Genomic DNA, 27,896 nt, shown 5'->3' on the forward strand with positions numbered 1-27,896 from the left:
AATAATAATTGTCCCAATCTTTCAGACAGCTCCAGCTCACTCTTTATTTGAAGTGAGTGATGCCTTGAAGAGTTTTCACACTGCAGATCCTCCTCACAGTGTTCCAGCAGCAGCCAGGGATGGGCCAGGGCTAAAATATTGTCTTGTTTTAGTCTGTCAAAACACTGCTGGAAAGGAGCATAGCTGCTAGATGAAAATATTGCTGGGAAATCTGTCTGTTCAGCACTCAGGCACTGAACTGATGAAGGCAGTCAGGCTCTGCCTGGGTGCAATCAGCTCTGGGATGAATGGAGCCATTCCATTAAAGAGCAGGGATCCAGGAGCATTCCCACTTTGTGATCCTGAAAATCCTCCCTCTTTTCCCTCCAAAACACAGCACAGGGCTGTCCCTGTAATTCCCCACTGTTCTTCCTATTTTCTGTCAAAGCTCCTAGGCAAAGGAGGTTAAAATCAATTCCTGGGCTGTTTGTGAAATGTCACCTGGGCAGTGCAGGAATCCCACTCTATTCATCAAAGGTGATCATTAATTGCTCTGTCAAGATGTTTACTCAAAAAAGGGTCCTCTGGCAAGGTGCTGGTATCCATTTTTTGAGGATTCCCAAGCAGTTTTCCATTGGGACAGAGGGGATTTTTCAAAGAATCCCAGAATGGTTTGGGTTGGAAGGGACTTTAAAGCTCATCCAGCCCCATCCCCTGGAAGGCAGGGAAATCTTCCACTGTCCCAGGCTGCTCCAAGCTCTGTCCAGCCTGGTCTTGAACACTGCCAGGGATCCAGGAGCAGCCACAGCTTCTCTGGGAATTCCATCCCAGGGCCTGCCCACACTCCCAACCAGGAATTCCTTCCCAAAATCCCATCTCTCCTGCCCTCTGGCAGTGGGAAGCTATTCCCTGTGTCCTGGCACTGCCTGCTTTTGGAAAAAAATCCTGGACCCCCTTTTTTATCAACCCCTTTAAGTCCAAAAAGACCTCAACAAGGTCTCCCCAAAGCCTCCTTTTGCCTGTTTGACCTCTACACACAACTTCTGTAATTAAAACCTCACCAAACAACCAAGTGCAGCTCAACAACCACCTCGATGAGCAGGCTGAGCTCAGGTAACACCTGAACTTCCACATTCTTCTTCCCAACCCAAGGATATTCAGTTCTGGGGCAAACCCTCTCTTTTCTGTCAGTGTTTTCCAGATTTTGTGGCAAGGGAGGGAAGTTCTGAGTGTATATTCCAACACCCTGAGTAGCCAAAGTTTCTCCTCTCCTCTCCCTGCTCAAACAGGAACTGAAGCAACTCCAGAGCCTTAGGAAGTAGCTGCCAATGTCCACCCCTGGCAGGGGATGGAAGTGTTTATTCCCCCTGAGACTGTGGGATTGCAGCAGAGCCACCCACAGGGGACCAGAGCAGTGTCACACGTGTCCCCAGGCAGGGCTGGCTGCCAGGCCCTGGACCTGTGGTTCCAGAGAGTCTACATGTCCGTCTGGGAAACCCAACCTGCTGCCTGGAGCATGAAACCATCCTCAGTTTAAAACCTGCAGCCTTATTCCTCTGGAATGTCCCTCTGGATGCATGGAATAGCCAACCCTGCTGGATAAGCACATTAACTGCATGCTTTGCCCGAAAAGATCAGAAGTAAAATAACTCTGGTGACATTTAAACCACCAGAATTCCCTGCGAAGGCAACGCTGTGAGGAGATGAGCAGGAGCAGGGATTAGTTCCATGTGTTCCACATCCAATCCCATCCCAGAGGGAACCTCTGCAGTAGGAGAGCAGGTCAAGGAAAAGGTTGAAGGAAGGGTTTGTCCCATGAGGATGAGGTCACCTGGTCAAGAGGAGCATGGATGTGATCCCACATGTTCTGTAATCATTAATTAGGAATATTGCTCCCATAAAGAACAAGGCTGAAATGTCTGCCTGAGCAGGAAAGGAAAAATCTCACACATTTTTTTAAAAAATTGCCAACTGTTGATTTTTATGAAGACCATTGAAGATTGCAGTGATGAATTGTCAATGAAAATATCCATTTTCCCAGCTACCAAGTGCCTTTAAATATCTTTAAATCACTGGTGTTTAAGAGCTTCAATAACTATAATTGGGTCACTGCAGCTTCAATCCTCACTTTCACACCTAAACCTAAACAACTGCGAATCAAACCAGGAATGAAGCAGCAAAACACACCTTAAATTTCTGAGGCAGCAGCACTGCTCTAACCCTCCAGAGGTAATTATCATCCTTAATAACACCAGATATGATTGAGGCTTTTAACAAAAGGAATGCTGCCTTGGAAGCCTCTGCCACGATTCAGAATGTGACTGCTGCGAAAAAATTGTCAGCTGAGGAATAAATGTGCTTTATTATTGATGGGGACGTGAGGAGATGTGCAAACTCTGCCCAGAAAGGGCTGGGGAAGGTTAAATTCCTTGACTCTTGCAGGGAGGAAGTTGCACAAGAGCCAAGGCTGAAGGGAAGGACTTGGAACCATGACCTCAAAAACAACAGGTTTGACAGAGGAGGGTTTGGATCAGGATATTTGTGGGTAGCAGTGGATTTCCGAAATATCCAACAGCACTTTTCCTAAATATTATCATTGAAACAGCAGCTCTTTCCACATCCAGTGTTGGATGCTGCAACCAACAATTAAAGTATTAACATAGAGTTTTGGTATTGAAATAACATAGAGTTTTGGTATTGAAAGGAGTCAAATCAGGCCCAGTTTATCAAGTAAAATAATCCAAATTTTTTCACACTCCCTGTTCTCACATTTCCTGTCGAATAAGTCAGGAAACCATATTTATTTCAGCACTGGGAAAGGCACTGCTGGTGTGGAGTTTGAAGAAATCAGGGATGTTAATAAATGCCTGAAATAACTGAGTGGTTCCTTGTGAGCTTTTCCCAAAGGATTGTGTGTAACTCAGTGTTACACACAATCCTTTCTGTGCTTCAGACGTGGAGCAAACCGAAACCACACACTCAGAACTGAAAGTATTGCCAAAATCACTCCAAATGCTGTCCCCTCCAGCCAGCAGCACAGTACACCTGTAAGGATGTGATCAAAAATTAGGAACATCCACACATGCAGGTAATGATCCCAAAAAGAAAATCCACCTGATCCTGAGAGATGCTGTGCAGATTGCTTTGTGTTTTGAATTCCTAAAGCAAATACCAAAGCAGTGATTATGATCTGCTAATGACTTTACCACCTACTCCCTGAAACTGTTTTAAAAACCTCGAGGTAAAAGTTTGAGCAGAAACCTGGGATTTTTTTTTTCCCAGGAATTTTTAAAGACACATTTTTTAGGAGCAAGATATTGGCGACTGATAAAGACTCTGAAAATTAACCTTGCAAAAAATTCCTGCTGCAAACTCTGCCCATGAGGATAAGGCTGTGAAAGATAAGCCATGCCTTCTATCATCCTTGCCTTCCTGCTGTTTGCATATTTGCAATAATTATTCCTAAATACAACAACAGGCACTATAAAAAACCCTTTCTATTTCTCTCTGCTGTGTAGTGAAAGACACAAAACCTTTTTTTTGAATTCTAAAGGAAGTCTGGGACAAACTGGGAAGGGAATAGGTATTTCCTGACTCTGTCAAGCACCAATGGCTTCCAGAATTTGTCCCAAATTCACCTTTTCTATAAGAAAGGAAAGCTGTTTGGCACACAAAATGCAGGATCACAGAATCCTGGAATAGTTTGGGTTGGAAAGGACCTTAAAGCCCATCCAGTTCCACCCCTGCCATGGACAGGGACACCTTTCCCTATCCCAGGTTGTTCCAAGCCCTGTCCAACCTGGCCTGGGATACTTCCAGGGATCCACAGGAAAATCCCAGAAATATCAGATGGAGAAATATCCATATGAGAACGCACTGCTGGCAAGAAAAAGAGATTATAAGAATGTGAGGACAGAAGAAAATTCAAGAAGATGGGGCAGAACACTCAGAAATAGAAGCAAAGTTATGCAAGAAGTGAAAACAAAGGACCTCGATGAAGCCTTGATTGAGGGGAGAATTCCTCTGGGAATGATCACACTGTGAAGGGAAGGAAATCCTGGCAGAGCTGATTGAATCCATATTCCAGACAATTTACAATGTACCTACACCAGGTATAAACCAAGTAGAACAGCACAGCTCACAATTCTGCTGTTCACCAAAAAATGGGCTAAAACTGTGAAACAAAACTTCATTTTTGTATTAAAATCCAAAACCCTCAGTGCCTGTTGTGCCTTGAACAAATGGTCAGAGTGAATTCCCACTAATTCTCCCATTCCCACTCTTTCAGCACTCACTACAAATGGTGTGATAATAAAAAATGGGCTCAGAAGTTTTCTGTCGAGGGTTTCTTTTTCCCAACAGGAAAACCCCAGCAATCACCAAGCTTTTCCACAAAGAATTCAGCTCAAATCAAGATAGATCTCAACTTTGACACACAAAAAAGCAAGGAAACAGATTAGCTGGCAGCTTTTAAAGCAGCTGGCAGGGAATAACTATAAATTCACTTCTCCCTCTGGCTCCCAAGGAAATTTGCTTTCCTGATTACTGGAAAGAGACTCATAGGGGAGGTTGGTGCAATCAGAACATTCTGTGGTGCAGCAGCACTTGAGAGCTGCAGAAATCCTTGCGCTGAGATTGAAGGCATGTGAACACAACTTGATTTTCTAATGATTCCTCGGAAACTTCGCATGGAGCTGTTTCCAAAGGAATCAGCTTAGGTCCTCACGTTTCTTTGGTCTCACCTTTGTGGTTTTTTACTAAAATATTTCCCCCCAAAAGGCAGCCCATTGTCTGCAGCAGCCCGACAGGTGGGGTTTGTAGTTTCTGGCTGCGAGACACGACAGCAAATTGTCTCATTTTTAACTCCCCAAATTGTTTGACTTTTAAGCTCGCAATTTTAATATTTTTGCTCAATTCTAATTCCACGAGCAGGCTGTTTCCAAGGAAATAAACATGCCAGGGAGACGCTGCCACTCCTAATCTCCCTGCTGGTGCCAAGGTCACGGAGGGAACTCGGGGTCACTGCATTAAGTCCTGAGTGCCAGTAATAGCTGCTCGTGCTTGGAGATGTCACTTTGCATTTGTCTGGAGAAGGCAGCGAAGCAGTTCGAGACGCCCTGATGGAGGTGAGGAGCAGAGGGTGCCATTTTTAATCACTAAATTGGTTTACAGGAGCAAACTTTCTGTTCCATTGGCTCGCAGCTTTGGAGCAACATGCAGGAAATGTTTAACCGCAGAATTCTTGTGTTCACTAGGAACTCACCTCATGCAGGGCCTTCTTTTTGGTGTATTCCTGAATTGTTTGTTTGTTTGTTTTCTTTTTGGTTTATTCCTGAATTATTCCTGAATTCAGATCCAGATTCTGGGCTTAATCTCGGATATGAGGTGATAAGAAAACTCCACAATTACAGTGAAACAGGGAAGGTAAGAGCCAGGCTAACTCCACTGCCTCACCCCTTCTCCAATTTTCCAAGAAAGACAATGCTTATGCCTCTTTTTCCTATGAATGTTCAATATAATTCAGACATTTAAATGTCCTGGGCTCCTTTAAACCACACCATTACCAGAAGGCTCCAAACCATATCTTAAGAAAGGGAATTTTTTGCCTGTTTGGGTTCGTCAGGGTTTTTTTAATCATCCTCCTTGCGCAATGTGGCGAAATATCCGAATTCCCAGCATTTCTCTGGGAGTACTTTTTCCTGGGAATGTGCACAGGAGGTGAAAGAATGGAAAGAGCTGTAGGATCTCTGTTCATTGTATGTTTTAAAGAGTGGACATGTTGACTATAACCAGATGGCTGCAGGCTGCCACAGAATTCCCATCTCCAGCATGAATAATATTGCAGTGACTCCTGATTTTCTCAGCAGCACCACAGACTGCTCTGCTCCCCTGGTTTTGTCCATCTAAAGCTGCCCAGTGACTTCCAACCTTTCCCAAATAAACTTTCTTTCCCTCAGTATCTCTGCCCTTCCCACCTCATCCACACAGCCCAGCTGGGTACCAGTTTCTCTTTTCCCCCAAACTGGTTAAAAACCTTCTAATGGACCAAATGTCACAATTTTACTGGGAGGAAAGGGTTTAATTAAGTCATCCTCTTAATAAGCAAAGCCAGCACAGCAATGGAAGAGCTCAAAAATTATCTGTACAGCTTGAAACCACAGAGTGTTTAATAACTCAGACACAGGCAGGAATGTTAGGAGAGCTCTAACAGATCTATTTAATAAATTAACTACCATATGGATTTGATAAATAACTGTAAGATATGAAAGGATTGTGATGTTAAAGACGTAAGGAATGAATACAAAGGAACCCCAATGTCCCATCCTGCTCCATTGCACCCAAATTCCTGCTTCCCACTCTCCACCCCCTGCACCCCTTCCAGCAGACCCACTCCTTTAAACCCCAAAGCTCCCTGAGAACTTCTGCTTCCAACTCAACTCTGCTTTTCTTCCCTCTTCCCCTTCTCCTCTCCATTTCCCATATATTTCAAATCCTTTCCGTGTTTCCTTCCCTGGGCAGAAGCTGCCTGTGAGTTTGGTCACTTTTGGATCATATTGATAAATAGAACACTTTGCAAGGCCCCATCAGTTTGTCACATCCTGGCTGATGGAATTATTCATTGCAGAAGACAAATTCTGCGTGAGAGCCTCAATTATCCAACACCAATTCCATGGTACAATCCAGGAGAAGTCTCAGCCTCCTCTGGAAGGTGTAAATCATCCCATTCCAACAGCCAGTTGAAAGGGACTGAATCATTTCTCTGATTGCCCACATCTCCCCCAGAAAATACTGGGGAGAAAAGGTGATTAGCATTCCAGTTAATAGAGCTCAAAGCTATTAGTAATAAATCCATTAGAACTTTTAATTAAACCCCCGAAACTCGTCAGGCAAATTCCACCCCATACTATAAAATAAATTTATAATATCAGTAATTATTAGCAATGCATCCTGTAGGATTAAAAATCATTAAAATAATTACATTTTGAAGTATTTTTAAATAGGTAATAGACTGCTTCAAAGACACTAATAAAATTATATTCAGAACCTGTAGGCTACTGTCCAGGCAGGATATACTCTGAGAGTAGTCTAAAATAATGAACTTACAAGTAATTAACAAGTAGCAGGCAGTGGATAATTACTTTTAATGATTTTGCCTTCCTTCTTGAAGATAACAAAGATTTGAGCAAAATTTGGTGACAATCAGCAACACTTTGTGTGCTGCCCAGTGTTCCCAGCTCCAAAAAGAAATAGGTTCTAAGCATTCCAAGGTAAGAGGGGCACACAAATAAGCTGGAGCCCAAAATTCCTAGTTAAGAAAATCAAAAATAAATTCCAAAGTCAGCTGCCCGGGGTGATAAGAACTGGCTTGACCAGCAATTACCAAAATTCAGGTTGGGTTGTATAAAGGCTCAATGGATTCCATCAAGATTTGTCCAAACAGCACAGGGAAAAGGACTCTGCAGGATAAATTCCTGAGCTGGTTGGAAGTTTAGGAGACTTTCCTTGTTCTCTGCATCCAGAATTTTTGCAGAGAATACACAAAAGCCTGAAGAAAAAGAAGAGAATGACACAACTTCCATGAACTGACGAGTTTGGGCACAGAGCTCCACATTTCCAAAGCAGCTCCACTCTGCTCCACTCTGGCTCTTTCCCAGCCTGGAGCTGAGCAGGATTTCTGTAAACTCCTGGGATCTCAACTGCTCCACCCAACCCTGATCTGCCAAACTGTTTGTTCATGAACAGCCCAGTCAGAGATGGATGCAGCTGCAGGAGAGAGGGAAGGAAAGATCCACCTAAAACCCCAGTAGGAAACAACTTCCTGGGAAAACGATCAGGTGCAGAGGAGCATAAGGAGCTAATCAAAATTAAAGCTCACTTCCAATTAAAATATGAGGGGCAGACCAACATTAACTGGACAAACTGTACTTTTAGTACAAGCTGAGATTAAATTATACCATGTACAGGACAACCTCTTTGTGCAGCACAAAATCTCCAAAACTCAAAGCCAAGAAGCAATGCATTACTTTGTCCAAAATAAAGATTTGCTTCAAAATTCAGTTTGGAGCTAAAAATTCAATTTGGGGCTACAAGAGAGCCACTAATTACTAAATTTCAATTTAAAATTTCAGAATAGCACAATGGCACTGCCAAAGCTGAGTGTGGTTAAGCATTTTTAGGTGTTTATCAAAAAATCCATGTCCCCTTATCTTTTAGATAAGCCAGGAGCAGCCTGTGCATCACCATCCTCCCAGCCAGGAATTCCTTCCCAACATCTAAACAATATTCCAATCCACAACTGGGCCAAGGATTCTCATTTTCCACCCCATCCACTGGTGTTTCCTGCATTTCCATCCAATATCAAGGCTGCATATCCTTGTTGAGTCCACAAGTGCACACCCAGAGCCTGAAAATAACCACGCAGTGCTAATAGGGAGAATGCAAAACACAGTCATTAAAGCAAATGTAATGAACTGTTACGTCTAGACTATTCCACAAAGACTGGCAATAGGCTGGATTTTGAGCTCTTTTATGATGTGTTCTGGAATAAAAAGTAACCAACATGAAAATTAAGTCTGAGGAAAAAAAATCCCTCAGAAGATGTTGGAGTTTTAAGGAAGAATGAAAAAAAGTTTTAAAGACGAATAAGGGAGAAAGCAAACTGATAGAACAGAATGAAAAAACCCTTCAGCTTAGAAATTCAGCAAAAAAAAAAATATCTGAAATGCTTCTTCATAAGAAAAAATGAAAGATAAATTAAAAATGAAAAAAAAATTAAAATAAATAAAACCCTTCACCAAGGTAGTAGTGAAGAGCAGCTCTGTGAGTGAGACCTGAGCTTGGCAAGAAAATAAAAGCTGAAGTGATACAAACTTCCATATGCTGAGACTCCAGCTGAGGGTTGTCATGACCAGAAAGATTTAAATTAATGGCAGAAGATTTGTGGAAGAATAATAAAAAATTTAAGTGAGCAAGGACAAATGAAAAATCATTCAAACTTTGAAAAAAGCTCAGATGTCGACACCAGAGCTTAACACAACTCTGAAAAATTGGGGGAAAAAGAGGATTGCATGTGCATTTTTCAATGGGATCAATATTAGTGCTGAAGTTGTATTTAACTCCCTGGAGTTCTGGCATTGGCTTTGTGGGGCAATGACTTGACTTAGGAGAAGGAAAGGAGAAATTTAAGGTACAATCAGAAAGTAGCTTCAAGTTTGACTTGTTAAATCTTTTGGCATTGGGGTGGTTTGACCTGAGAAAGCTACCTAAAGGAAATTGTGGAATTTCAGCACGTGGTGCTTCAAACAGCCTGGAAAACAACCTGGACAACAGCCTGGAAACACATGGCAGGTACAGTCCTACCCTGTCAGCTGGACTCAATGTTCTCAGCAAACCTCTGGGGCTGGAAAATTCTCCAATTCTCTGCAATAATTGAAAAGTTCAATAGAGAGATTGTCCAGAGCCAGAGTTGGCATCCACCAGCAGTAATTCTAACAATAATCCCAGCTCCATACCAGGATCTGTGCTCCTGTCCATCCCTCTCCTGTGTTCCTCTGGCTCTGAGTCCTCAGCAGATTCTGTTTCTCCATCCTCCTGCTGAACTTGGAAGGACATGGAGCTGGAATCAACCAGCAGCACATGGGAAAACCTGATGGAAACCTGTGGGTTCTGCACAGAGCTCTGGAAGATCTCAGCCTTTTATTGGGATGTGTCCTCACACCACCATGGAGAATCACAGGATCCTTGGAAAAGAGCTCCAAGAGCACTGAGCCCAGTGGGTGACAATCCCCACCTTGTCACCCAGGCCAGAAGTGCCACAGCCACTCATTCCTCGGAAATTCATGGTGCAAAGGAATACTGACCAAATTCCTGTCCCTAATTGCTCTTTTTCAACAGAGAAGCTCATTTAGAATCTGAGATATCTGTGGGGCTGTTTGGTATCAATGTGTTTTCATCCCAAAATGAGCAGCAAACCCTCCTAAAGCAGCAGTCCCTATGGAAAATGCTGGAAATTCCTAAGCAGCCCTAAGGAAAAGCTGGAAATTCTCCCCCTGGCTCCCCAGGATGTGAGCAGAGGGAAAGCAGCACTGCAGGGGCAAACTGGGAACAACTGGGAGCTCTGGAGTTTGGGAGTTCTGAGTCCCCAAGCACTTGCCAGGACTCAGAACCAAAGCTGAACAGTCACCTTGACAAGCACAGCCAGAATACTGACCGAATTCCTGTCCCTAATTGCTCTTTTTCAACAGAGAAGCTCATTTAGAATCTGAGATATCTGTGATGACGTTTGGTATCAATGTGCTGTCACCCCAAAATGAGCAGCAAACCCTCCTAAAGCAGCAGGAAAAGCTGGAAATTCTCCCCCTGGCTCCCCAGGATGTGAGCAGAGGGAAAGCAGCACTGCAGAGGCAAACTGGGAACAACTGGGAGCTCTGGAGTTTGGGAGTTCTGAGTCCCCAAGCACTTGCCAGGACTCAGAACCAAAGCTGAACAGTCACCCTGACAAGCACAGCCAGAGCTGTCATTATCTCCACAGCTCCAGGATGCTTCCCAAGGCACAACAATTCCAGCTTCCAGTCCCTCCTGCCTTTGGATCAAGTCTGGCCATTCCAGGGACTGGAGAAAAACAGGCAATAATGGAGCTCAACGTGGGATTTTTGCACTTAAAGCAGAATTATATGGACTTACATCACCTCTTCACCTGAAGGAGGCTCATATTTACCACGCTGGTGTGAAAGACACTGGGCCATCTGGGATTTTTATTGAAAGAAAATACCAAGCCATAAGAAGCAGCTAATACTCACTGCAGCAGCTGTGCACTGTCTCCAAAGAGAATTATGGGACATGCATGGGATGCATGGCATTGCTTTGTGAGGATCTGATTAGATACAGTTTGGGAAGGAAAAAAAAAATGTTCTCCATCAAATAAACAGGCTGCTCTTGGAGGAGGGAAATTCTGGATGTTTCCTCACACGTTTTTTTTATATTGCAAATGTAGGGTAATTCCACCAACTCCTTTGTTAGTTATTGTAGAAGTAATTAATTCTGGCTGTAGTGAAGCTAATTACGGATAGAAAGTATCTATAAAATCAATTAAAATTCACAAGCAAACATTACTAAAGGCAGTTGACCATTTATTTTTAATGCTTTCAGGAGCATCTACACTCGAAATGAGGAGCATAACAGCATCCAGCAAAAACTCCTCTTTTGCAGAATATCATTTTCAAAAGTGAAATACACAGAGTGAGTGCATTTAAGATGTTATCTTACAAGTTCTCAAGCTACTCCTGACACATATGGTACAAATTCTGTTGTCTTTGAAGTCATAAGCTGACTGTGACACTGGAAATATACTGAGGATTTAGTTCAATTCTAGCTCTACCTGCATAAAGTTGTAGAAAATACCAATTACTTCCGGCTTGCGTTAATTATTTATACCTATCTAAGGTGTCTGAACTGAAAATAAATAAATTGTGTTGCTGGGATAAAAAGCTCAATTTCTTCAGGCACTCAGTCCCACTTATTTAGTGTTGGACGTGATTTCCACATTCTGAATTTCTCTAATGCACAAAACCTTTTCTGATGTAATATTTTATACACCTGTAAATTCTAATGAATGAACCCAATATGTTGTGCATAAATCCTTATTCACCCCTGTTAATAGAGGGAAAAGATCATTCTGTGGGATTGATTCCCCAATTTTTTGAGAGCTGCTTTAACAAACAGACCCCAATGTGGAAGAACTAAGGATGCCAAGGTTTTGTTTAATCACAATAGGAATGGGAAAAATAGTAGTAATTCTCATTTATATCATTTTTTTGTACATGAGAGTGACTGATGCTTACAAATTCTCTTGGATGGCAATTCCTGCTCACGTGGCACTTCTCTAAAACTGAAGAATTACCAAATGTGAACAAACAACCTGCAATAAACAAGGGGCTGTTCTTTTCTTCCAAAGATTTTATACATCAGTGGCTTGAAATAATATGGATGCTATTTCCAGCCACTTAAAAATAACTCCTAGTGCAGTATTTTCTTGTTCCTATTGAGGGTGGGAGCAAGAATAGCTTTCCAAAAGAATATTTGGCATAGGAGCAGTGTGCTATATTTTTTTTTTTAATAAAAGATCTCATGACATACAGGCATCTGCAACTCAAGGACATGGAAATTCAGCTGGAATCCTCACCTGACAAAATGCACCTTATATCCTGCAAAATTGTTGGTGTGTAAAGGATAATGACGTGGAATTGGAAATATTAAATGGACTGCAACAAGTTGATTTATGGCAGCAAATAAAAACAAACTCTCAGGCTATTAACGTACTACTAAGTGTAGTGTTTACTACATGAGGCATCCATCAGTGTAAATAAATTTCTTCCAGTAGATCTTTATTGGGACCTGCCAGGCTATTTCTACTTGAGGCTCAACTGGTTAGGTCCTGACCTGGTGTAAAAGAAAAAAAACTCCCAGGATTTCTTTACAGTGAACTTAGAGAATTAAAAATAAAACCAACGGCACTGGCATTAATTCCTTTGTTGATGATGAATTAAACAGTGCTTTCTGCCACTCGCCATTCTTACCCCAGCACTGGATTCTTCCCAAGAATGTCAGCAAGTTCCTGCTGAACCTTCTGCTCCAGTAAAAAGCTAAAAATGTAGTTCAGGGTTATCAGGTGCCTGCGAGGCTCCTGGGCACTCACAGCCCCCTGCAGTGACTCTGTAAGGACAGCCCAGCTTAAAAAAGAGCCCGAAAGAAATAGGAAACTGCAGCAAACCCCAAAAGGCTGCTATGATCTCAGCCTGCTTTTTAAGAGCTACTGTAGTAGCAAGAAAGAGAATATTGGGGCTATTTTGGCCCCAGCTATGCACAGGGGGTTGGTTTGCTGCCTGCAGGGAGATCTGGGCTGTGGGAATGGCTTGGGAGTGACTCAGGGCCAGGGGGAGCAGTCCCAGCACTCAGTGGGCTCAGCAGTATCCACCAACAATCCGACCTGGAAATCATCGAGGGAAACCATGGAAAGGTTTAAAAACTGCAAAAAAGCAGCTCTGGGTGTAGTTCAGTGTGTCTGGAGTCCCTCAGTGTGCTCCCTGCACACACATTTGTCATTTCTGTATCCACTAGGTACCATTTTTCAGTGAGTTTGTGCATTTTCCAGCCACATCTCAGGACAAAAACTGTGAGGTGTTTGATTTGTCTCCGTGCTGGAAGTGGATTTCAGTGGGATTGGTGGAGCTCAGTGGGATGGAGGCAGGAAAGGGAAACCCTCCATGACTCCAGCAAGGTGAATCCCACCATAAACCTGACTCTGAGGGCTCCAGTGTGGAATCTTGGAATTGTTAAGCCTTGGAAACACCTCTGTGATCAAATCCAACCATCACAGTGTTCACCACCATCCTTCTCCTCAGGTTCCACCCACAAGTTCCACACTTCCAGGGATGCTGACTCCACCACTTCCCTGAGCTGTTCCAACCCTTTCCACAATGAAATTTTCCCTAATATCCAATCTAAACCTCCCCTGACACACTTGAGGCCATTTCTTCTTGTCTTGTCACGTGTTATCCTTGGAAAAAATTTACTTTGGAAAAAAATTGCTTTGGAAAAACAAAACTGATGCTGTGGACTTTGATTTCCTCATTTCTCAAAACAGCTCTTGACTTCATATTCTATTCTTAACCCTTATTTAATAATCCTGAATATTTATATTATGAAATAATAATTCATAGTAATCATGCTGGTTCTCAATGGTTCAAAGACATTTTCCTGTTTAACTATTTTCATCTGTATCTAATAATTATTGATTTTAGTGACCCTCAATTCCTCATTCAAAAAAGCTGGACAGAATTTACAATGAAGAGAATATAAATTACATCAACTGATACAATTCAGACAGAAGAGATAGATTTTGGGACCCAAAGCCCTTCCTCAGGCCAGGAGCAAAAGCGTCATAGAACTTTTTATATTGTTAAAATGTTTCTGATTTATGGCATTTAGGGTGAGATTTTGAAGTCCAACAATTTGAAAGTTGATAAATTTTGACAATTCTGTTGTTAGGTATGAAAACATTTGTTGTAAAGGGATAAAAGGGAAGGGCTAAACTGAGATCTCACCCTGATTAGTAAAGTACTACAGGGAGCAAAGCACTCAGGAGTGAGAACTACCAGCAGCTGTAAAAGTTCCTGTGCTGTTTGGAAGTAACAAAAAACCATGGAAAGAAAATAAAATTGAAATTCAGGTCTCCCACCTCCATTCAAAATTGTATCAATGGACTGTATTAATTATTCAGACCCAGCACCCAAAAATCACTTAGCAGGGAATAGAATCTACTGAAACATTCCTGCAGCAGCCTTTGGAATCATGGACCAAAAAACCTTCCCAGTTCATGAGAAACACAGTGGGTCACAACTCTATTTTCTTAAGTTTTAATAGAAAAATAATGAGACTTGATTTCTTGCCTAGGAGCAAAGAAAGGGCATTTTTAATGGTAAATCATTTGATGAGATTTTGTATGGAAAAAACAGGTTTTTCACTGAATTCAGATTGGCAGCAAAAGCTGCATTGCAAGCCCAGGAATATATCAAAACTCAGCTCAAAAGCAGGGATTTTAATCCTGATTTATAGGATTTCTCGAGGCACAAAGCCTTGCCCATTTTTTTTTTTTAATATCACCAAAAACAGAGAAGTCTTGTGAAACACATGTGATGGATTGTGTTGGACACAGCAAACACGAGTTCAGCCACCACCCTTCACCTACAGACACCAGAAAGAAATCACCAGAAAGAAATCTCTTGTACAACACAAACACTGAGCAAATGTTTCTGTCAATCCATCCCTGGGATGGATCCTCAAGGAGGTTGATGTCAGCAGCAGAGGGGCAGAAACCAACAGAAAAATAATGAATTTACCACAAATTTTCAACAAACACTGGAAATTTTTTGTATAATTATTAATAGTTAGGAGCTCTGCAGAGTTTATGGATTACTAAACCCTCACCAGCCAAGCACTGGCAGATTTCAGCGTTAATGGATGAAGAGAATAAATTCCCCAATAATTTCAAGGGCAGCAGAGCCTCAGTTTGAACTCTTACCCAACCTCTGCTCTCAGTGCCAAAGGTGCTGAACTTCAGCATCCGCAGAGTGAGTCAGAGTTTGCACAATGGGGAAAACTCTCGGGATGAAAAGGGTTGGACAAGTCATTCGCAGCACCACGAGTGTTCCCGGGCTGGAGCTGCACAAAAACACTCCCACTTGGTGAAAAAACAAAGGATGGCTGTGGAGCATTTGGCTCCACAGCCCAGCTCTCCCCACACCTGTTATCTGTGTTATTTTTGGCAGCAGTGCTGGGGGAGCCCAGCTGAAGTGTGGATTTCACTGCTCAACCTGTTGGCGAATTCCATCAAGGGGGGTTTCTCCACGCCTGGCATCATGGGCAGGGCAGTGCAATCCACGAGAGAGCAGGAAAATCAGAGGTGTGAGGCTTTGTTGTGTTATTCCCTCCCAGGATAATGTGGGACTGAAGGAAGGAAAGCCCAGGGTGAATTCTGAGGTGCTGTTTGTGATCTCTGATCTCTGCCCAGTTCTGCTGCTCCTTCAAGCCATTTCCCTTTGGATACTGTAAAGTAGGCAAAGAAAAGTTTAAAATGAGAATAAAACCCCCGAGCTGAAGACCAAGGTAGATTTCTTGCACTATGGACTGCTATGAACGAAATTCCCTTTTTTTCAATGGGTCTAGTGATGCCATAAAGAGAAACCCCGAAGTGAATTTGTCCCTGACAAGATCCCTAATTGGGGCTGAATGATGTTCATCACCACATTCTCCCGGCTCGGGGTGTCACCAAGGCCTGTAACACCTCCAGCTCCTGCAATCAGCCCTTTAGGATCTTCCTGAACAGGAGTCTGTACCCTGAGCAGTGGTTTTGTGTGTGTTTTTAGGGTTTTTGTTTCACTTCAATAGCCACTGATGGTGATTTAAAAATCTATTCATGCTTTTGGCCTCGGCAATCTCCTGCGGCAGCGCATTCCAAAATTTAATTCCGCGCTATTTAAGAACACTCCACGTTTGCATACTGCCTGTTTCTTGTATATGAAAAAGGATGAAAAATGATGTTCTGTGCACCTTTCCCACGCTATTCATGAATTCAGAGGCTCCCTCCATAACTCTGCATTTCGTGTCCTCATTGCAGAGTGGAAAAATCCTCAAGAATTCAATCTCTCCTCACAGAGCAGTTGCTCCAGAATTTCGATCACTGTATGTGCTCACTGTGACATCTCAAGTTACTGTCCAAGCTTTGCAAGACCACGGGGCTGGTTTAAATCAACCACAGCGTTGCTGAAAATGAGTTACAGTTAAAAAGCAAATTAAAATCACAGCTAAAAACACGGTTGAAAGTTGTGTCTTTTATAAATACAGGGGGGAAGCAACACTCACAAGTGACTAACAGCACTGTCAGGTGATATGTTGGTCCAAAGGCCTCTTATGCAAAGTCTAACAGTTATAAAAAGACTTTTTATGCTGTAGAATGTTATAAAAAGATTCTCTCTCGCATACATGAGAAGGATGCCCTGATCTGTAATTAGGGGAAAGCAGCAGCTCCAGGCAGGTAAACTCTGAGCAGTGGGAGGATGTCACTCCAGGGACACATTCCCAGTGGAGAAATCCCACAGGGAGCACATGGGGCAGTAAATCAACCCCTGGGCCTGAGGAGATCTCAGCCAGGCAAAAAGCAGCAAGCTGGAGCAGCTGTGCCCCAGGAAAGAGCAGAACGAATGGATTTGCCACCTCCTGACTCCAGGGATCCCAATACCTCTGGAGAGAGCAGCAGGACCAAGCAGGGAAATTGCGAGCTGTAAGTGAATTGATTTGCTAAACAAGTTATAAACATCAAAAATGCTGCTTCATTGCAGTGCTAAATGTGGTTTGCTCAGAAAGGAGGATACAGATTACTGAAGTTACCAGGATAACTCTGACCTGGGCTGTGTTTCTGCCATGGCATCAGCCATTCCCAGCAAAACCCAATGGATCTGCCTTTCCATATTTCATTTACACCAAAGCACACAGTGCAACTCAGAGAAACACCCCAAACTCTGCTGGGGTCCTGTTTTAGTGTGGCACAGAGAGCAGGGCAGATCCTTAATGCTGAAGAGCAGCTTAGAGGAGCCCAAAGCAGCTCCAGAGACACACCATGATCCCAGTGCAGTCATGGAAAAGGTGGTCAGGCACTGGAATGGGCTGGGAGTGAGGGAATCACCACCCTGGATGTGCAAGGAATGACTGCCATGGCACTTGGCTGAGGCTGGCACTGATCACAGGCTGCACTTGATGCTCTGGGAGGTGTTTTCCCAGCTGGATGATTCCATGCTGTCAGGGATGGAGAGGACTTGGCCATGGATGTGGCACTGCACTGCAGTGAGAGTCTATCAGGAGAGGTTCTCTGTTCCCAGTGAAATCTGGAAACCCTTCCAGCCCTTTTTGACAGAGTTGGAAGGTGAGAGATGCTGAGGCAAGATGATTTCCCACTGGAATGAGGGACTGACCATGGCCAGGGCACATCCTGCAGCACTCTGGGTGAATTCCACGTGGAGCTGGGCAGTGAGCACAACTGGGGTGGTAATCCAGACAAACTGCACAAATTACAGCCTCTGAGAAGATAAATTTTGGATTCAGCTGACTGACTGGCTTCAAAGATCACTGCCTGCATTACCACATTTATTGTCCCTCAAACCCATCAGCATCCCCTCTGTCACACAACTTCCCAGGTAAATGTTCTCTGATCCATCCCTGTCACAAAGAGCCAAGTTCCCACATGATAAATACACTTCCAATATGTCAATAATTCAGTTTATCCTCAGCCACTTTGGCAGAATTGGATTAAGAAACTCTTCATGCAGCTTCGTCATGAGTTTTTCAGTTGTTAATGGAATTGTGTCCTTCTGTAAAACTCAAAATCAAAACTTGTTTTATTAAGTTACAACTTCTTTTCATTCCAAAGATTTTTCTTGAAAAACATTAAGGAAAAAAGAAAAAAAAGTTTGTTGGAAAAAAAATTAAATGGTGTTTTCAAATCAAGACACAAAAGACTCCAAAAACCCTGAGCAGAAAGCTCAAATTCATAAACTGAAGTAAACTTTGAAAATGCACAGAGGGATTTATTCCAGATTGGCACATATGTTACAGGAAATTAAAATTTATTTATGATAATGAAATTAGTAAAATAAGCAAGAAAAAAGGAAGGGAATTAATACTAAGTTTACAAATAGTTTACTAACATCTATTGAAAGTGTTCTCACAGAAACCATCAAGTTTCAATCAATTTTACTGGAACTGGTCTCATGAATGATGTTTGATGGGTGTAAATATATTTAGACACTAAAATTATTTCTGTTCGTGCTTATCAAAAACAATATTCAGGATTTAACAAGTCTCCAAGATCATAGACTCGGTTCAATAATAAAATTGATCTTAAAATGATTTTTTAAAGTTTAATGATTTGCAGTTGATTCAAATGAACCAACTTAAATAAATTTCACAACCTTATCTTTCCTAGTCATTAAATTTTTTTATGTGTCTAGAAGACTGTAAGTGGCAAAAAACTTCCAGCTGAGCATTTCTGTCTACCAGCAGTACATATTTCAGAGTTGAAATTTTCCTCTCCTGTTCTATTCGCCCATTTTAAGCAGAAATCACAGCCGAAAATAGCTGAGTCAAATACATTTTATTTGGTCTGTAATGAAGGTTTTTAAATGCTTCCCTGACTGTTCCCAATAAATTACTTTGTAATTAGAGCTCTGGGTTTGGAGTTGATTTGCCAATATCTGTGTGGCTCACGTGACTTTGTGTTTCCTATCAAAATTGCCTGAGAGAGATAAGGAGCTCAGCAGGTTTCTGCTGCTGTGGCTTTTGAATTCAGGTGAGGTGGGATCCTTCGACATTATCAAAGCACTCCCAGTTTGCTGTGGAATCTAAGCAACCTAAAAATAGGCTGAAAGAGTTTCTGTGAGAAGGAAAGTGAAGAGTAAACTTATTTCAAAACAGAGTTTTCCCGGCAGAACAAATAATCTCTTAGGGATGTGAAAAAGGATGATGTGCCATTAAAAAAAATCTTTATTTTATAATAAACGAGGTGTCTTGTAAAAGTATCTTTTTTTCTTTTGTACAAGACACAGGGATTAAAAATAATCAGTTCTGCCAATGATAACCTATTTTGAAATTCTATTTACTTGCTGTATATGCCATCATTGTTTACTTGAAGTGGTTTATAAAGATGCCTAACAAAAAAATAGAATTATGATATTAAATCAGCAATTGATCAGCAGATACACTGGATTTTCTTCTCCTCAAATTACCATTGACTATGAACTGGATGCAGTTGTACTGATGGATTTATTACAGGAAAGATTGTGAGAACTTTGAGATTTCAAGAGCTTTCCAACACGGGAGAGGAGGAGAGCACCAAATTCTGTGTCACCACATCCCAGAACCTGTTGGGTGCAGCAGTTTTGTGCTTCCAAAGGATCAATTCCTCTCCATGTCCATCCAGTGGGAGACTGAGATGCCCCAGCTGTGGCTCCATCCCATTAATCCCACTTGCTTTTCCTCATTTTTGGGGGTTTTGAGGATTAGTGCTGTGCTTGCCAGGCAGTGCTAATAGTCCCTTCCTAAATAATCCCACGGAGGCAGATGAGGAGAGGAGAAGCAGCATTAATCAGAGGGAGCTGAAATGAGTAGAATTAGCACAAAATAGTCCAAAATAGAAAAGCTCTAGACCACAAGATGAGACTTGTTTCATTAGCTATAAGTAGCACCATGTGTAGGAGCATATAAAGTGTGGCTACATTTCAAATATAAAAATATTACCATGAGGCTTCTCCCTCCCACTCTATTATACTCTCCAAGAGAAAAGAGAGTAGGTAGACAATGAAATTCTTAGTTCACTGCCAAGAATTCCAGTGCAAACAAATTATCAAGAGAATCAGGTAAGAATAATGATGTGATATTGATAGAGAAAGCAGGAGCTCCGTATAAATTAAAGTTTAAAATAAACTGTAGGAGTGACAGAAGGAAAAGGTAAAAAGGCAGGCAGAGAAAAAGCTCAGTGTTTTGACAGAAGAAAGGCTATGGACACAGCAGGAACACACAGTGCAGGATCTCTGCTCCTTGGATAAAGGGAGCAGCAGCAACTCAAACCTCTCCTGATGTCAAAATCCAGGAATTTCAACAGAAAAGAGTTCCTAATTGCCAAAAATTAGTCCCTTGGCAAATAGAATCCACTATTCTCTTCACTAAACAATGGGGAGCACAGAGGGTTATCGTGCTGTTCCCAAGGAAGTTGAGGATTTTAGCAGCTCAGTCCATTTCCCTCAGCTCCTGGGAATATTCCCGTCGGCTCCTGAGCCGCCAGACAGCAGCAGAGGTATTTTTACCCTGCCTGCCTTACTTTCCAAGGTTATCCAGTGTGAAGTGATCAGGTCTGAAATCACAGTTCTCCTCCTTGAGCAGTCTCAGGGATCATTTCAATTGACCTACTTTTCCTCCTTCTAGATGCTCCTGCTTCACGGTGCCTTCCTCGGCTGGATTTGATCGAAATCTGCGGGGAATTCCCAGGAAATGCAGCTCCTCTCACCGACAAAGATTTACTTATTCTGCTGGAAATCTACCTAGGAAGAAACTTGATCCTTCCAACAAAGAGATAAAGGAATAGTCCATGGAAATCTGCAAAATTATGTATTAAGGGATGGTTTTGTTGGGTTGCAAGTTCAAATTTCATCATCAGTTTCCCTTGAATTTGCAAAATTGAACTTGCATTAAATCCATTAAATGCAAGTTGGATCAGGAGACACAAGGAATCCCAACGAATGATTGTTAAAAGTGGAAATAATTACAAGAACATTAAAAAAAATTAAGGAAGAATATGTTTACCAACACATTGAATGTTCTCCCACTTAAAGATTCTCCAGGATGAAAAGTCAAGCACTGGGATGAAAAATCTCACTCAAACTCCTGAAGATGTGAACAGAACTGATGCAAATAGTTTATATTATTTTTCCACACAAAAGAAAATTCTGCCTGTAGAAATGTTGTGCTTTTCATCTCTACAGCTGGTTTTTCATACAGAGAAAAGTAAAATTGGATTTAGCACTGGCCTTCATTGATATCAAGAGAACTGATTGGAAGAGAAGCTGAGTCACTCATGTGGATAATTCTTCAGGCAAAAAAGGGGAAAAATATAAAATAATTACTTTGTGTATATGTAAATATAATGGATGTGTCTATATGTACATAAAGTGAATAACGTGTAAATTAAAGAATAAAACCCACATTACAACCAGAGGGAAAAGTGTTTTAAAATTCTGATGACTTCCACAACCACGTAGGAATTGGTAGCCCACAAAAGCAAAATTTCTGTTATTCAGAGAAGACCTGAACTAGATTTCATAGAGCTGGGAGGGGGTTTTGCTAAGATTCCTTCCCTCTGCTTTATTTTGCATGTTATTTTATTGTATATTGGGGCAGCATAACTGTTTCTCAAATAAAACAAACAAATAGAAGATTAAGATGACTTAATCTCCTGTGTCAGCAGTCAGAGATATCAGTAATTTTGATACAAATGTCTTGGAACTCATGGAAATTAATGCTATAAAGACTTTTACTAAGCAGAGCTATAGAGGCTGCACAATAATAAAGTTATATAGATTTGTCAAAATGGATTCTTTAGTATTTAGACTATAATTCTGCTTTTAAAAATAAAAATACACCCTATTATTAATGGTTTACACCTCTGTCCTACCATGCAATTAAAGAGTTGTCCCACATGTGGTACAGCACCACTAGACTCCACAAAACTTTATTTTGGAGTTGTTTTTTGGGAGTTTCCTCATCCCACCTGGGGATGCTCAGGCCAAGTTTTTAACCTCCGTGTTTGTTCCACCGCTTGTTTTGGAGGAGTTACACTTTTGTGATTCTTTAAGCTCTTTACAACTCCCTCATCTCATTTGCACTGCTGGAGATCTTTAAACCCACTCTCTTCATAGTTAAAAACAACGTAACAAGATTAGGCTGGGAGCCAAGGAAATCAACCCTGTGCCAAGCAGGCTTGGAATTCTAATTAGAGCATCGTTTGTATTAACCTCCATTTTCCACCATAAGGACAATATTATCACTTCTGTGATTGTATCAGTGCAGTGATTATTGATTCCAGCGATTTATTGCAAGGGAGAAGCAATGAAATGTAATCCTAACACGACAGCTTGGGGGAAGTTATTCATAGAAAAAATATATATTGAGCTGAGAATGTTTAATAGAAATGTAGAAAGGAGAGAGCCATTCACTAGCAAGAAGAATTTGATAAACACTTCTTCTGATAACAATAATAATTGGTTTTAACAACTGGAATTGAAAATAACAATTCCAAGAGTATGTACAAAGGTCCTCATCTAGTAAAAAGTCTTTCAATGGGCTTGGAGCAGACAAATTGGGATTTGGTTAAATTTTAGGGTATTTCATATCACCATGTGGTCCATAACAGTGAGACATTTTGTAAAGGAATTTTTAGGAAAAGGTAGATTTTTAGGAATTTTTAGGAAAAGGTAGAAGGATATTGTTTGGTGAGTGATCTCTCCAAAATCCAACAGGATACCTGCCAGAACACTTCTTCATACAAAAGAATAAATTTTAAACCCAAAGTATACAGTTTAATGAAAATGTAAATAGCTTAATGAACTTAAACAGAAATTCTGTGATTTAAATCACAGATACTCTATCGCTGTCTTGTACTGAAGAGTTTGAAAAGCATGCAGTGAAATAAATATTAAAAACACACTAACAGCACTAATTCAACTAACCACAACTAATGAAATTAAAATTACATTCATATTTCAAACAGAAAATTGCCTAAATATCAGTATTATCAATGCCTGGATATCCTCACTGAAACCTTTGTCATTCTTTGTGCAAAATAAACTTAATACAAACCCAACAAAAACTGGGGATGTGTGGAATGAATGTGTTTATCACAATCTATTTACCAGAATGGAATCATATATGAACATGAATCTCAAAGTGTGAAAACACTTCTGGTGCATGTTCTAGCAGTTGTTTTGCAATGGAGATGCTATTTTTGTTTCTATAGAGAGACAAACATAAAAAATGAAATCATAAAAATCCTTCTAAGTTCACTATCCTAGAAAAAAATCTGTTAAGCTTCGAAACATTCATGAGATTATTAATTGTGCTTTGAGTGATGGGTGTAGAGTTTAAATCCATGTGACAAAACTGCCTAAAAAAAACAATCCAGTACTTTATAGGATATCTCAAAATTATTTGTCATCTATGAGAATTTAAGAACATTTCTTCTCTGTGACAGAGCAGCTTAAAGAATTTTGTGCAAGGAACAAACTCCCTATAGAAACAGCCATGAAAATCTAGTTGAGTATTATATGAACTCATTTCTGTCCCAATTCCCAGGCCAGGTTGGATGGGGTTAGGAGCAACCTGGTCTATAAAAGGTGTCCTTAACCACCATGGAGAGGGATGGGATGGGATGGGATGGGATGGGATGGGATGGGATGGAATGGAATGGAATGGAATGGAATGGAATGGAATGAGCTTTAAGGTCTCTTTTCCCAGTTTCTGGGAAGAACTTCCCAGGTTCTGGCAGCCAAGTGGGAAATGCAGATGGGAACTTGTTGCTTTAGGCTTAAATCAAGCTCAGCTGTAACAAAACTCTTTTCAAATATTTTTCAAGCCTTTCAAAATTTATAAAGCTTTGGTTGGTGTTTTACAAGTCGCTGGGCTCAGTTTCATTTAAGAAGTTAATTTCTATTTTGGAATGCTCTGGATGAAAACCATCTGAGAGGAACTTGATTCTCCCCAGAAGTTTATTGCCTCTCTAGTTCTTCTGAACGCTGAGCAGAGCAATCTTACACTTTAATGCATTCAGAACTAGGAAAAGTTCCTTCCCCAGGAAAATATGATTGATTGTTACAATGACAGTAATTGCATTTTAGTAAAAGTAACCATTATGGTAATTTTCCTCTCGAAAGAGACATTTAACTAACTTAAGTAACTTGTTACTTCTCAACACATTAACTTTGACAAATTTAACATTACAAACGTACAGAGTTCACAGCCACAACAACGTGCATCACTTAGGGAGTGTGCACACTTTTTATTTCTATATATCAAGCAGTGTTTCCAAATAGGAGATGCTAAAAAAACTGTGCATACATAACACAGCATTAATTAAACAGTTAAGAGCAGCTATAGCACATCCCTTGCCAAGTCTCCTGTTGAAAAATCCTGCCTTCCAAGTAGCAAACTCGGGAGATATTAATTCCTAAGCATCCACAGGGATGAAATTCCAATTGTGGAGCAGCACAGGGGAGGATCCTGGGAAAGCCAAGCAGATCAACAGGAGCTCATGGCACAGCGGGAGAGGTGGGCGGGTGAATGACAGACATAGGGAAGCAAGGAAGGTGCAGAACTCGGCAGTTCTGGAGCACAGGGAGCAATTCCTGTCACAGACTCTCGGGTACAGCACTGCAACTTCCAGAAGTTTCTAAAAAAAAACAAGATTAGCATCTTGTTCCACGGATGGTTCCCAAGCAGCACTTGAGTCCCAGCCTAACCCCTGAGAACTCTGCAGCTCTGCACTGGGAGAGTTCCAGCATTTTCTCCAACCTGTTATTTATAAACATTTAGTGCTTGGAGTGACTTCTCATTAAAAGTGTTGTTTCTGATAATTAAGAGCTCCATCCTAAAATAATTTAATCAGCCAGGGTTCCTTTCATGCAACTTCACATGAGTTAAAATAAAAACTCTCAGCCTTTACTTTAAAGATAATAATCATTCCTTGTGCTTTAAAGGCATTCTAAACTGAAGCTCAGCGAATTTCCATACTACTGAACATTTTTACACTAGAAAAGAACTGAAATTAATCTGAATTTAAATGTTGTTTTTAAGAAATTTCCTTTAAATGGAAATCTAAAAAATTTGAATTTCTATCCATCAGATTTAAAATTTTCACTTTACTTTTCTAACTTCTTTGAGGGAACAGTTTAAGTATTTAACTGGGACAGTCAATGATTTTAGCTTCCTCTTATTTAAAGATCCCACTCACATTTTTAAGGCAAATAATACAGATGCTATAAAGTGGAGGATAGAGAAAATTACAGAGAGCTCAGAAATAAAAGTTAAGAATATTAATCTGCATTATTTCAAAGTCTGCTGAACTGCTTTTCCAGCAGCAGCCTTCCAGATTATTTGAGAAAACCCCTTAATTTTTTTTCTATTATTTTTAACTTTATTTTTAACTTTTCAGAACTTAAACCAGTAAATTGGTCAATGATTTCCTTGGCTTTTATAACCAAAAGCAAGTCTTAAGTTGCAAATTCTTACTGAAAGAAAAGCCAGAACCCTTGAATTGTCAGAATGGATTGGAAATTCACAGAGTTCAAGGAATCTTTATTTGCAATGTTTTCAGGCTGTGGTGGAGTCTCCATCCCTGCAGGGATCTCAAAGCTGTGTGGATGTGGCACTTGGGGACATTGGGCAGTGGTGGCCTTGGCAGGGCTGGACTCAATGACCTTGGAGAGTTTTTCCAACCCATAACAATTCTGTGATTTTATAAGATTAAAATATTTCTACTACTGCTCATCACCTACTACATTCTACTAGAATATTTGAGAAAATCTCAGAATTAGTTTGGTCGTTCAAAGCTGGAGTGAAATGAGGGATAACTCAGTGAGTGCCACACAACCAGCCATAACCCAGGACTCACGCTGAGAGCTTCCTAACATTCCACCATGGAATTTTGTGAGATTATTTTTATAACACAGTGTCCTAGTTACTGTTGAGAAGAGGAGGAAACTTCCAGTTTAGACAGAATTGGCAGTCGACCTCTATAATTAGTCCTTTATCTTTCCCATGTCTCCTAAATGACACGAGGTAAACTCCACACCTGAATTTTGCTTGGCTGGGTGCAGTTAATTCTGCAATATTAGCTAAGAAATGGATTATTTGGTAGTGCTTTTGTAGGTCCAGAGGTGATGTTTTATTCAGTACAACTCAGAATAATGTCTCCATTGTTGTTCAGGTGTTTAAAAGAAAAACAACACAAACAAACCCATCAAGCAGGGGTGAAGTGTCACTTTTCCTGCCCATTCCCACAAACTGCCTGTTCCCTGTAAAGAAAGTTCTGTGCTTCTACATCCAACAACATAATAAATGTCATTTGACAAAAGCAAAACTCTGTAATTTCTTGTAATCCAAGGATAAACCCCTTGTGAAAGCCACAGATTATTTTAGCAGAGTTTTGTAGCAAATGAGCTACTCCAAGTCTCAGATTGTAACAGTGACAAGCAAAAGTCACCCAAAACCTGGATTTTCCTTCTGTTGTTTTGTTGTGTAAATACGACTGAAACTACCTAATGCAGAAAGTATCTGCTGTGAGAGGATAGAAAAATATTTTAGAGGGTGTGGAAACGTGTTTTGCTTAGAGACAGTTTGGATCACAGAGGATACAACTCGATGTTTTTAAGAGAAAATTGGTTAAAGGCAGGCAGGTGATTAGGACAAAATTAGTCCAGGGTCACACCCTGGGTTCTCTCCAAGGTGTGCCTTGGGAGTCAGGGCATAAAAATATGAGCATTAATCCTCTTGCAGAATATCTGGCTGTTTAACAAGGAGGCACAGTTTAAACTGCAATTCCACGAGCCTTTTCAAAACCAACCCTGGCAACAAAAGAGCAGCTCCTGGTTTTCTTCACACACTTGTTGTGGTCTCAGCCCCAGGAAGGTGCAGACCTTCAAGCCAGCATAAATATTGGTGAGGCTGGGGAGGAGGGGAGTTCAGAAAGCAGTTTAGAGCTGATGTTTTGCTTTGGCTCCTTGGCTGGGCTGGTTTTTACCCAAATCAGCTCCCCAATCAATTAAATGTGCAGCTGCAGGAACATTTGTGCAGGGCAGGGCAGCATCTCTGGCTTATGCTGGCTTAAAGCGTTTGTGGAAGTGCAGAGCAGTGTAACTGAAGAGCTGCTATAGTCTAACACTGCTAATAATCCACAAATGCCATTCCACAACACAGGAATAGTTAAAGCATATAAATGGCCTGGCCATGTGCTGGGCAGTGGGGCCTAATACAGGAGAGCTTAGAAATCGCTGAACAGCTTGAAAAAAATGTCAGACTTGAGGTAACTGAGTGTTCCAAGAGCAAGGACAAAACTCGGATTGCCAAGGCAGTTGCATCACAGGGTGATGGATGAGGACATGAGAAATGTGCTCAGCAGAAGTTCACAGTGCAGCTCCTGGCAGGAAGCTGGGACACCCCGGGGCATTGTCCCCACCTCCCTGAGCCCAGCCTGGGCTGCCATCGCAGCATCCTGCAGAGCCTCAGGCTGCAGTTTGCCTTCTCTTCAGGAGCCACTTGGAAACTTCAAATTTCTGCTTAACCTTTCCAGTCATGCTCCAGACATAGCAGAGAATCCAACTGAAGCACCAGGAGAATCCCTTTGGAAATGACACTCCTGTTTTTCCATTACTACTTCATTGTAATATCAACATGAGCCAGCGACACTTTGATTGCTGGTTTTATATAATTTCATAAAAAGTTGGACTTTCCCAACTTTTGTGTGCAAATCCATATTTGTTGTCCTTACCTGGAAGCCCAAACTCAGTGCCTCAGTATATCCTACATTTTCTAGTCTTGTCTGAACACTTTATCTTCATTTCTATATTGACATAGAAATTCTACCAAAAGTATTATTCCAAGCATTTGAAGATATTCATAATGGAAAAAAAATTGTAATTACATTCTAGTTAAATTTTTAAAAAATCAGCAAAAAAGCACATCTTTATCTGGTACAAATCTCAAGTAGAATTTAAACAAACCAATAATATAGAAGAAAAATCACCTGTTAACATATGACAGACATA

The 27,896-nt window shown here is 41.1% G+C and overlaps 1 long non-coding RNA gene across 2 annotated transcripts in view; it reads right to left on the bottom strand.

The window, feature by feature from the left end:
- LOC146434945 (uncharacterized) overlaps positions 1–27,896 on the bottom strand; it is a 192,760-nt gene that overhangs the window by 157,177 nt on the left and 7,687 nt on the right. The window contains exon 3 of one of the 2 annotated variants that reach the window (XR_014853317.1): positions 24,119–24,523. The exons of the other annotated variant lie outside the window; for it this stretch is intronic. This is a non-coding gene — a long non-coding RNA (uncharacterized LOC146434945). Of the gene's footprint in view, positions 1–24,118; positions 24,524–27,896 lie in introns of those variants that run through there. 2 annotated transcript variants of the gene reach the window in all.

Source organism: Lichenostomus cassidix, chromosome 7 (assembly GCF_008360975.1).
Source record: "Lichenostomus cassidix isolate B80296 chromosome 7, HeHo_3.0, whole genome shotgun sequence".
Taxonomy (NCBI): Eukaryota; Metazoa; Chordata; class Aves; order Passeriformes; family Meliphagidae; genus Lichenostomus; species Lichenostomus cassidix.